Here is a 12608-nt window from a genome sequence, read left to right as displayed (position 1 = left end):
CTATATGCTTCGTAGAAATCGTTGGGACCTTTATTCTGTTTGAACAATTACCTTATGGCCAAAGCACCACGTACTATTTTTTTCTGTACTTTCTGGAGGGAAGAGGTTCCCCGTGGTTGGTGAATGATAGAATACGGAATATTTTGTGAATATCTGACTTCCTTAATCATTTCCGACAGTATAAATATTAAAAATCGAGTATTCGCAAATAGCTATTAAACTGCGCGAGTTCCAATGTCTTAACCAATATTACAGCTCTATAAAAAAAAAAAACTTTGATAACCCAAATATATCAACACGTGAAAATTCTCCAGACTAAATTCCTAAACTATATACGTACACTTCATGCTATCAAATACAACATAACTCATTAAAGTTAACTAATTTCATTCGTGAAAATCCCCTAATAGACAGCACATACCTAAAACCAAAAGCCTCACTACCATAACTGAGCTCAGTGACAGGGAATTAACTGGCACGAGACAGTGTGAGTCATCCTGTTTTATGGACAGTTTTAAAGCATATACTAACGGAAGTAACACATTAAAGGTTAGCAGTACCCAACTCTCAATGGTACACATAACTAGGTCAATGATCCCTGCAGAGAGGACCAAGTCCCCAAAGTAAAGTAAAATAAACCGAATATGGGTTTACAACACTGAAGTACGCCATTAAAGGTTACCAATACCAACCTTTCAAAATGGCACAAATACCTTTATGTAAATTTATGGTCATTGTGAGGTGAGCCAATATCACAAAGTAAATTAAAATGACTAAATATGGGTTTATAATACTAACAAATGTACTCCTTTAAAGTTTAAGGACCAACTATCAATATGACAAACAGCTTCGCATCTACCTAGTTGGTCCTTGCAGGAATGGCCATTCTCCAATGTATTCTATAAAAAATTAACTTATGCGTTTTTGTAATTACTCTTCCCAAGTCGGCTACGCAGTTCAAAGGTTGAAGTGGCAGTTACATTGACATTTACTTTCAAATTGGCACAACACCCGTTTCCGATCAATCCTAATGCACTAATTTCTTATAGGAGTTGTAGGACTCTGTTGATCAGAGTTCCAGAACAATTCCCTTTACCTCTGGCCGGAGACACACATGACATGGAGGAAACAGCATAAAAGTAATAAGTTTGTCAGATTTTACCTTCGATCAAAACGCATTTCACCACAAACTCGTACCATAAAACACTTGAAAAACTAAAAATTTCACATATCCTTGAAATTACCCAAATACTTACAATATCCAACGATGAAAATAGAGAGACGCCTTGATGAAAAATATCGTCACACGCACAACACGACAACATCCAACATAGTGAAGGCATTCAAAAGCCTTCAACGAATCAAAACCCTTGAAATCATTCCTTTCAGACAAGGGAGGCGAACTTGACTGCTGATTGGCTGCTACAAACAAGGAGTATCAAACATAGCACTTCCAGTAGAACCTTTTGGCCACGCCCGTGACACAGTGACATCTGTTGGCAGAATTAGACAAACGAAATTGGAAATGACTATTTTAAGGAATACACAAACTCTGTCAAAGTTATTATGTAGCATGATTGAAACATAATAACACATTTTCATTATTGGAAGATGATTTTGAAGAAATTAAACAGTTGCCTCTACAATAAAGTGATTTTGAAATTGATTAATTTGGTGGAATAATGGAACACTCACGAAACGAAAATGGAAATTTATTGGTGGGACTTGTGTATTTACGTAAATTCTGTCAAATTTATGCCATAACTAATACAATTTGACGTCAGTGGCACACAAAGTCGTTAAATGATGCAACTATCGGATATTGTTTTTTTATAAAAGTAAAAAAGAATGAATAAATGCTGAATAAAATTTGTTCTGAATAAAATTCTCCCGAGTAATAAATGAGAATAGAGTTTTACTTAAAATATAAATCTTGTGGAAATTAATTAAAACCCAAAATGACCAGGGAGAAAAGATGGGAGATATTATGAAAATATTTTCAGATTTTTGTGAAACCAAATGTGCAAAATAATAAAAGAAAGAGAAGTTTCATGAACATTCCAATGATTGTTACAAATGAGGAAATCAAAGTATCTGCATTAGATAAAATCACATAATAGCAAAATGTTAATAGTAAATAAAATTTAATGTTGATGCACGAAATAATATTGAAAACTAATATTATAGGGATATTCTTTAAGTAGATTTCCACAAGCCTGATTAGGTTAACAATAATGCTTTGATATAGATTGACAATACCCTTAACTAATCATCATCCATCATTTCCTTCTACGCCTATTGACGCAAAGGGCCTCGGTTAGATTCCGCTCATCGTCTCTATCTTGAGCTTTTAATTCAATACTTCTCCATTCATCATCTCCTACGTCAAACTTCATAGGTCTCATTCATGTAAGCCTGGGTCTTCCAACTCTTCTAGTGCCTTGTTTAAAGGTTTAAAAGTTTAAAGGTCGCTCATGAATGGCAGAGGCAAGGGACAGTGACATTGCCATAGCAAGCTGGACAATACCGTAGAGACTGACCATATATTATATGATCAGCGCCCAAGCCTCCTCTCCACCCAAGCTAAGACCAGAGAGGGCCAGGCAGTGGCTGCTGATGACTCAACAGATAGACCTATAGGCTCCCCCAAACCCCCCAACCTTAGCTCACAAGGATGGTAAGGTTGCAGACACTAATGGCACTAACGAGTTAAAAGTTTAGTGAATTAATCTCTCTTGGAGAATGCGAAGAGCATGCTCAAACCATCTCCATCTACCCCTCACCATTAGAGTTATATTAGTCCATTAGGAATATTCCTGCCTCGTAATCTCTTGGATGGGAGTTCGAGACTTGCTCAAGCTCGATAGTTTATAATAGTGTTTGTAACCTCACCATCCTTGGGGGAGCCTATAGGTCTACCTGCTCGGTCATCAGGAGCTGGCTCTAGCTTGATGGAGAGGGTTTTTGTACGCCGATTATAAGTATATATGGTCAGCCTCTAGGGCATTGTCCTGTTCCTTGCTTCAGCCATTCACGAATGACCTTTAAACCTTTAAATGGCAACACTAAATAAATTCGATATAGAATTTGACAGTATTTTGAAATGTTAAGAGGAATAATTCTTTTTTTTTTTCTTAAGAATAGGATTATAATTTTGTTAATAATGTTTATATTATCTAAAAATAAGATCCATGATAAAAATATAAATGGAATATAAATTTGTGGATAATTTTTTTTTTCAAATAACATGAGAACATTTCTAATATAGAATTTATTGGACCCCCCCTCTCTCTCTCTCTCTCTCTCTCTCTCTCTCTCTCTTTCCATTTAGATTATAGAGGATCCACGTGTCTTATTCACACCAGCTGCCATATATCTCAGACTGAACGGAAAAGAGCTCTGGACTTTTTTTTTTCCATAAACCCTTTGGCTTACAGTAGGTCAATCTGGTTCTTGGTACAATGTGGTCATAGTTAAGAAGTTTTGACTAAGATTGGAAAATTCACAAGCTTAATATGTAATGGCGTTTATTATATCTAAGTACATACTTTGGCCATTGTTATGAAACTACACATTCGTAAATAAATAAATTTCTACCTCATACTGGGATCGAACCTTAGCCCCTTCAAATGAAAGGCCAGGTCGCATCTGGTGGCATGGTTGGAAGCGACCTGGCCTTTTATTTGAAGGGGCTAAGGTTCGATCCCAGTATGAGGTAGAAATTTATTTCTACTTGAGTTCGATATTGTGTTGATTTTCATCCACACACACACACACACACACACATATATATATATATATATATATATATATATATATATATATATATATATATATATATATATATATACCAAGGCACTTTCCCCAATTTTGGGGGGTAGCCGACATCAAACAAATTAAACATAAAAGGGTACCTCTCCTCTCTACGTTCCTCCCAGCCTGACAAGGTACTCAACCGAGTTCGGCTGGTACCGCTGTGGTGCCAAAGCCCGCCCTCTCCCGTTATCCACCACAGATGAAGCTTCATAACGCTGAATCCCCTACTGCTGCTACCTCCGCGGTCATCTAAGGCATCGGAGGCAGCAGCAGGGCCTACCGGAACTGCGTCACAATCGCTCGCCATTCATTCCTATTTCTAGCACGATCTCTTGCCTCTCTCACATCTATCCTCCTATCACCCAGAGCTTTCTTCACACCATCCATCCACCCAAACCTTGGCCTTCCTCTTGTACTTCTCTCATCAACTCTTGCTTTCATCACCTTCCTTAAATATATATATATATATATATATATATATATATATATATATATATATATATATATATATATATTATATATACATATATATATAATATGTATATTATTTTTTTTTTCACTGATATTACAATTTTATATTTGGTTTGGGTGTATAATTATCGATATGGCTTTTCAAATATATACTTTTATAAAAATGCTTAATAAATAACTTGATAGAATAATTTGATAAAAAACAATCTTTAAATTGTTAATCAATTAACTTTTCATATATGCACACAAAGACATATGCTTAATAAATAATAAATAACTTTAAAAAATAATCTTTAAAAACAAATAATAAATAACTTGAAAATATAATTGAAAAAGTAAATAAACAACTTAAAAAATAATAAGAAAATAAATAAATCTACAATTTAGAATAATAAAAAACCTCTTAATACAATAATTAATAGAAGTAAATAATAAACAACTTAATAAAGTAATTAAAAGAATAAATAAACAACTTTATAAAATTATTAAAAAAATATTCAACTCGCGAAAAAATTGACTACCACAAATATTTCCACTGACTTCTACTTGCCAGGCAAGAGAGAGAGAGAGAGAGAGAGAGAGAGAGAGAGAGAGAGAGAGATCTGCTTTTCAGATCAGAGATCCTTCAAGTTAAGTATATACTTCCGTGTTTACCCCATGAATTACTAAAAATATTTTGCATTCAGATATTGAAGAAAAAAAAAATACTTTACTGAAAGTTATCTCATTAATAAAAGTTTGAAAATAATTTATTACTTTACATACTTGAAAATACATTTTGGCTTTTTATTTTTCAATACTTTAACCAGTGTTTCTTTTATAAAATATAGAATATACTATATAAATCTGACAAAAGTTATTTTTCTATATGGAAAAAATATATCTATTTTGGAAAAATATTTTTCTTTACAATATAGTTGGTAAAACAAAAACTATTTTTCTATGTGCAAATTTTAGGAACATTTTTATTAACAATATAGTTGATATTACAAGTTATTTTTCTATATGCATATATGTATATATATATTTATATATATATTTATATATATATATATATATATATATATATATATATATATACAGTATATATGTTTATATATACACACACATATATATATACATATATATATATATACTGTATATATATATATATATATATATATATATATATATATATACATATATATATACTACATATATCTACATATATATACTACATATATACTGTATATATATAAATATATATATACACACACATATATATATATATATATATATATATATATATATATGTATATATGTATATATATATATATATATATATATATATATATATATATATATATATATATGCTGTATATATTACTTGGGGGGAAACATTTTTTATTTTTGCTAGCGAAAAATGTCCCTTTCTTTTCTCCTAGCGAAAAATATCCTTTTCGCTTTTGCTAGCGAAAAAATTTCATTTTTGCTAGCGAAAAAATATCCTATTTCATTTTTACTAGCGAAAAAATATCCTATTTCATTTTAACTAGCGAAAAAATTCCTTTTCCATTTTTAACTAGCGAAAACTGTCCTTTTTCATTTTTCCTAGCGAAAAAAATATCCTAAAGCAAATATGAATGAAAGTCGCCACAGCATTCATCTCATACACGTGAAAACCTCTCACTGCTTGTACAAGCTTCTCTTACAAGCTACTCCGAACCCCTGAGGGTCTCTCCATTCTTTAGTAGCACTTCTGCCCCTCCTACATGTATGTCACTCCATTTACTTTTTGTCCGACACATTTTTGCGCTTCTCAATTGCTTGAAAGAATTCTTCATAGGTTTTCATTTGTTCTTTTCTTTTAGCAGATTTTAAAAGTTATATATATATATTTTTTTAAATTTTAAGTCATTATTATTATGGTTATTGTTATTTTTATTATTATTATTATTATTATTATTGTTATTATTTTATCATTATTATTATTATTATTACTATTATTATTATTATCATTAATATCATTATTATTACAAACTAAGCTACAACCCTAGTTGGAAAAGCAGGATGCTATAAGCTCAAAGGCTCCAGCAAGGAAAAATAGCTCAGTGAGGAAAGGAAATAAGAAAATAAACAAACTATAATAGAAGTAATGAACAATTAAATACCACATTTTACAAACCGTAACAATATTAAAATAGATCTATCATAAATAAACTATAAAAACTTGAAAAAAATAATTTAATATTTAACAATTTACTGTACATCCTTTCTTCCACCCATTGTCCATGACTATCAACTGTCTGTTGATATATATAATCCTTTTCTTTATTAAATTTTCCCAGTTAATCATTCATAAATGGTACTTTCTAAAAGGGATACTCTATAATTACATTAGTCATACTACGTAATAAATACTAATTCAAATCTGCACAACCACATACTCGTAAGCAAAAACTATCTCTCCCAGAACGAGTAAGGAACTTTACCTCCGCATGAATTTAGCTGCCTCTGGTATTTGGGTGTCCACGGGGCGTGATAATCCACTGATAGTGTAATCTGCTCTTCATGATGAAGTGAATTGGTAACGAGAGTGTCTGCGCATGCGCTGTGTGTGTGTGTGTGTGTGTGATCTTCTCCAGGGTTGCCAGATATGGGTATTTATCCCTAGATTTGGGGACTTATCCCTACAATTGGGAATTTATCCTTAGATTTGGGGATTTTGGATGACTGGTGACGATACTCTGTACACAAATCTATGACGAAGAAATAGAGATGAGTAAACCTTTATATTGTTGCAATTAGTTTATTTACAATTACATGAAGCATAGTGAGTAATTTCTGTATTAGAAGAAAATATATTTTTGGAAATGGGGATTTTTGGGTGGTTTTGGGGATTTTTTATCACGAGTTTTAGGGATTTTTACACTAACCCATCTGGCAACACTGATCTTCTCTCTGTTCCTCGCCTGGATTACGGGACGTTTGATGGCAAGTTTCAATTCGCAGGGGCGAGTTTGCCGAAGAGGGATGTATATCTTGCGTTAATGTATATTTATCAGCGATTACCTAGTGTATTGGAGTGTTATTTAAGGGATGCTTTAGCCTAGGGGTATAGAAAATGATAGTTCATGCATCTTTATGGGAGGGGTAATCTCAAAATGGCTTGGTGGTATCTTCACCGTCTCTGAAGCCATCACATTGAGAAAGCAACATATGAAGGATATATACAGCAATCGTTGTATACATGAGAGAGAGAGAGAGAGAGAGAGAGAGAGAGAGAGAGAGAGAGAGAGAGAGAGAGAGAGAGAGAGAGAGAGAGAGAGAGAGAGCATTCAGGCATAATCATGACATGAAACGTAATTTGAAGACTTATATTTGCATACTTGATTTCCGTTGAGTGCCATCTATCGCACGTTTAATGAACATTACTCCATGAAATATTAGATAACTAAAGTGACCACGTAAACCAACGCATAATCTTCCATGAAACGTAAACAAGCAAACAATACTAGACACAACTGACCTTTAAAGAATATTGTAGGATTTCATGAAACGAATGAAATATCTATATGATAAATAACAATATGGTTCAGAGACTCTTGGAAAGTTTTCAAAGCTTGATATACGGTACGTTATTAATTATTTTTTTTAATGTTATTATATTTGTTAATTATTTTTTTTATAATATTTGTAAATAAAGTAGACGTATCATATACTGCTGAGTGGGCTTGACAGCACATTGCCATGCTCCTTATCATGGTTATATGTCAATAAATAAATTGAATTTGAATTCAAACGAATTGTCTCAATATAAAAGAAAATAATTTCATTTATAGAAACTGCTGGAGACTTCCCCCCCTCCCCCCCTAACCTGAGGCTACAAACTCGAAGCGCTGATTATATCCTGAACAGTTACGACCAATTCCTATCTCTTTATAGCCCAGCTTCTCCTGGAATTAAGGTTGTCATTCCTGGAATCATTTTCCAGTTCTCTATGTCGAGATTTCCAAAGAGAGGATTTAATTCATATAATTCAGTTATATGACTCTCTCTCTCTCTCTCTCTCTCTCTCTCTCTCTCTCTCTCTCTCTCTCTCTCTCTCTCTCTCTCTCTCTCTCTCTCTCTCTCAATTTCAGCTGCGGTCAATACTACGTAGGCAATATCCACCTTTTAACAAGAGGGGCTCTCAGTAGAGGACAGACCTCCACCGCGGCAGCTTATTTCTCGACCTTTTTGCTCGACCTTGACCTTGACCTTTGACCTTGACCTGAATCAATTGGCGTGGATTTTTACGCACTCAAATATGAACTAAGTTTTAAGTCCTGTGACAACGACGTCAAAACTTATAGCTGATTATGTGGATTGAACATTTTGCTTGACCGTGACCTTGATATTTGACCTTGACCTTACAAAATTTAATAATTTCCAGCTTTTTACATAACAGTTAGTCCCTGAAAGTTTGATTACTCTACGATTAAAATTGTGGTCAGGAACCTGTTCGCAAAAAAAAAAAAAAAAAAAACCTATAAACATACGCACAATCACACAGGGGGTAAAACATAAACTCCTTCCAACTTCACTGGCGGAGGTAAAAATATTCGTACCAGGACCTTAACTTCTATAAAACTTTTGGAAAAACTACTTATATACATTTGTTCATGTAAATGTTCGTCTTTTTATGGATGAATTACCATAAGGTACAAGATGATTCCATGTTTTTTTTTTTCTCTTTTTATCAGGATGAAAGTTGTTTAAGTAGACCTTAAAAAGACACTAACAACATTTCAACTTCAGGAGATACGGCTTGACTTTTCAAGAATCTGTCCCAATCTTTTCATAATCAAATATGATTCTACGTATTATGATCTACTTGGAGAAATTTTAGTATATCATTACCTTCTTCTAGTTATAGATACTGTACACACACACACACACACACACACACACACACACACACATATATATATATATATATATATATATATATATAATGTATGTGTGTATATATATATATGAATATATATATATATACATACATACATACATACATACATACACACACACACACACACATATATATATATATATATATATATATATATATATAATATCTTGACATATGTACAGTAGGACACAGGAGTCCCTGGCACACCTCGCTCCGAAGAATTGCACCCTGTAAGATCAAAACACAGGAACTCACCACGCGGTAAGGGAGTGGCTTGGTGCACTTCCTTAGAGCAAGGTGTATCTGAAATTCCTGCGTCCGACTGTACATATGTTTGATTGTTTTTAAAGATGAATAATTGACTTTTTCAGGATAGGAATATTTAAAGGAAACTGAATATTTTGCTACGTAAACACCTTCACCCATGAAACAGTAACAGTGGTTTGTTAAGATGGTGTATTTGTTCTCTAGTCTTGGGTAGTGCCATAGCCTCTGTACTATGGTCTTCCACTGTCTTGGGTTAGAGTTCTCTTGTTTGAGGGTACACTCTAGCACACTATTCTATCTTATTTTACTTTCTCTTGTTTTGTTAAAGTTTGTATTGTTTATATAGGAACTATTTATTATAATGTTGTTACTCTTCTTAAAATATTCTATTTTCCTTGTTTCCTGTTCTTACTGGGCTATTTTCCCTGTTGGAGCCTCTGGGCTTATAGCATCCTGCTTTTCCAACTAGGGTTGTAGCTGAGCTAGTAATAATAATAATAATAATAATTCGTCAATACTGTCTACAAGGTCTCCTATCTCCCTTGTTCTATCAGGAATAACGGGGAACATATTATTGAATGTTCTTGATTATGTGCAGTTATAAGTAACGTATCAGGTAAAAAAAAAAAAAAGGGATACTTAGGAAGAGTAATCTATTCTAATTTATAGATTATACTTTTGAGCCAAATTGATTCACGGTAAAACACATGATGATGAAGCAAAAAAAAAAAAAAAATAAATAAACATGAGTAATCTATTCAAATTCATAGGTTATACTTTTGAGCCAGATTGACTCACGGTAAAACACATGACGATGAAGCAAAAAAAGAAAAAAAAAGAAAAAAGAAAAAAAAAAGAAAAAAAAAGTTAGCAGAAACTGATTTATTTAGTTTTAATGTATTTAAAAAATTCTTAATTATAGTAATATGCGTTGATTAAATCGAGAGAGAGAGAGAGAGAGAGAGAGAGAGAGAGAGAGAGAGAGAGAGAGAGAGAGAGAGAGAGAGAGAGAGAGAAGGCGAATATTGCTCGCGCGAAACTTGCTCTCATACATCATCAACCATGGAGGCAGTAAACTGATGTGTCAGTCAGGGTGCACATTTGCACCCGAAGCCGTCATAAAACCTTCGCCTTCTGAGTTGTGCTTTTCTTCCCGAAGGCGGCCTGAAGTTCCACCATAAATCTAGATAAGCTGAAAGTTCATAAAAGAATGTTGGATGACTATCCTAAATGATAGACGGTTCTGCGTAAACTCCCTGCCCTCGTGCGTATCTTCTATAATCTACTCGTTTCGAGAGGCGGAAACTTTTTGAAGGTTTAAAGGTCACTCATGAATGGCAGAGAAAAGTGACAGGATAATGTCCTAGAGACTGACCATATCTAAGCATAGGATAAGCACTCAAGAACCCTCTCCGTTAAGCTAGGAAGAGGGAGGGCCAGGCAATGGCTCTTGTTTCAAAACACGGAAACTCTTTAAAGGTTTAAAGGTCACTCATGAATGGCAGAGAAAAGGGACAGGATAATGTCCCAGAGACTGACCATATCTAAACATAGGATAAGCACTCAAGAACCCTCTCCGTTAAGCTAGGACCAGGGAGGACCAGGCAATGGCTCTTGTTTCGAAACGCAGAAACATTTTAAAGGTTTAAAGGTCACTCATGAATGGCAGAGAAAAGTGACAGGATAATGTCCTAGAGACTGACCATATCTAAGCATAGGATAAGCACTCAAGAACCCTCTCCGTTAAGCTAGGAACAGGGAGGGCCAGGCAATGGCTCGTGTTTCAAAACACGGAAACTCTTTAAAGGTTTAAAGGTCACTCATGAATGGCAGAGAAAAGGGACAGGATAATGTCCCAGAGACTGACCATATCTAAGCATAGGATAAGCACTCAAGAACCCTCTCCATTAAGCTCGGACCAGGGAGGACCAGGCAATGGCTCTTGTTTCAAAACACGGAAACTCTTTAAAGGTTTAAAGGTCACTCATGAATGGCAGAAAGAAGGGACAGGGTAATATCCCAGAGACTGACCATATCTAAACATAGGATAAGCACTCAAGAACCCTCTCCTTTAAGCAAGGACCAGGGAGGGCCAGGCAATGGCTCTTGTTTGGAAACGCGGAAACTTTTTAAAGGTTTAAAGGTCACTCATGAATGGCAGAGAAAAGGGACAGGATAATGTCCTAGAGACTGACCATATCTAAACATGGGATCAGCACCCAAGAACCCTCCCCATTAAGCTAGGACCAGGGAGGGACAGGCAATGGCTGATGATGACTCAGCAGGTAATTTATCTAGTAGTGATGATAAATTCATGGCAGAGAAAAGTGACAGGATAATGTCCCAGAGACTTGCCATATATATACATAGGATAAGCACCAAAGAATCCTCCCCATTAAGCTAGGACCAGGGAGGGCCAGGCAATGGCTGATGATGAGTCAGCAGGTAATTTATCTAGAAATGATGATAAATTCGTGGCAGAGAAAAGGAACAGGATAATATCCCAGAGACTAACCATATCTAAACATAGGATAAGCACCAAAGAATTCTCTCCATTAAGCTATGACCAGGGAGGCCCAGGCAATGGCTGATGATGAGTCAGCAGGTAATCTATCTGGTAATGATGATAAATTCATGACAGAGAAAATTGACAGGATAATGTCCCAGAGACTGACCATATATATACATATGATCAACACCCAAACCCTACTCTTCATTAAGCTCCGACCAGGGAGGGCCAGACAATGGCTGATGATGACTCAGCAGGTAATTTATCTGATAATGATAATAATAATTATTGATACAAGGGACAGGACAATGTCCTAGAGACTGACCATAGTTATATACATATGGTCAGCACCCAAACCCTACTCTTCATTAAACTTGGACCAAGGGGGGTCAGGCAATGCTTAATAATGACTTAGCAGGTAACAGGTAGTAATGATAATGATAATATTTATGGTTACCGAGGCCAATATGTTATTTGGAAAATATGTAATCATTCTCTGAACTGTCTAGCAACATAATATGATTAGTTTGATCTATATTTTCATAATCCTTTGTCTGTGTATATACATTTGACTTTACGATTATTCATACGTGCATATATATATATATATATATA

The 12608-nt window shown here is 34.4% G+C and overlaps 1 long non-coding RNA gene across 1 annotated transcript in view; it reads right to left on the bottom strand.

Annotated features, from left to right (window-relative positions):
- LOC137631952 (uncharacterized) overlaps nt 1–12608 on the bottom strand; it is a 79024-nt gene that overhangs the window by 16008 nt on the left and 50408 nt on the right. Inside the window, exon 2 of the long non-coding RNA XR_011041958.1 lies at nt 1257–1493. This is a non-coding gene — a long non-coding RNA (uncharacterized lncRNA). The remainder of the gene's footprint in view (nt 1–1256; nt 1494–12608) is intronic.

This window comes from Palaemon carinicauda, chromosome 40, assembly GCF_036898095.1.
Source record: "Palaemon carinicauda isolate YSFRI2023 chromosome 40, ASM3689809v2, whole genome shotgun sequence".
NCBI classification, from domain to species: Eukaryota; Metazoa; Arthropoda; class Malacostraca; order Decapoda; family Palaemonidae; genus Palaemon; species Palaemon carinicauda.
This window is presented reverse-complemented; position numbering and strand designations above follow the sequence as displayed.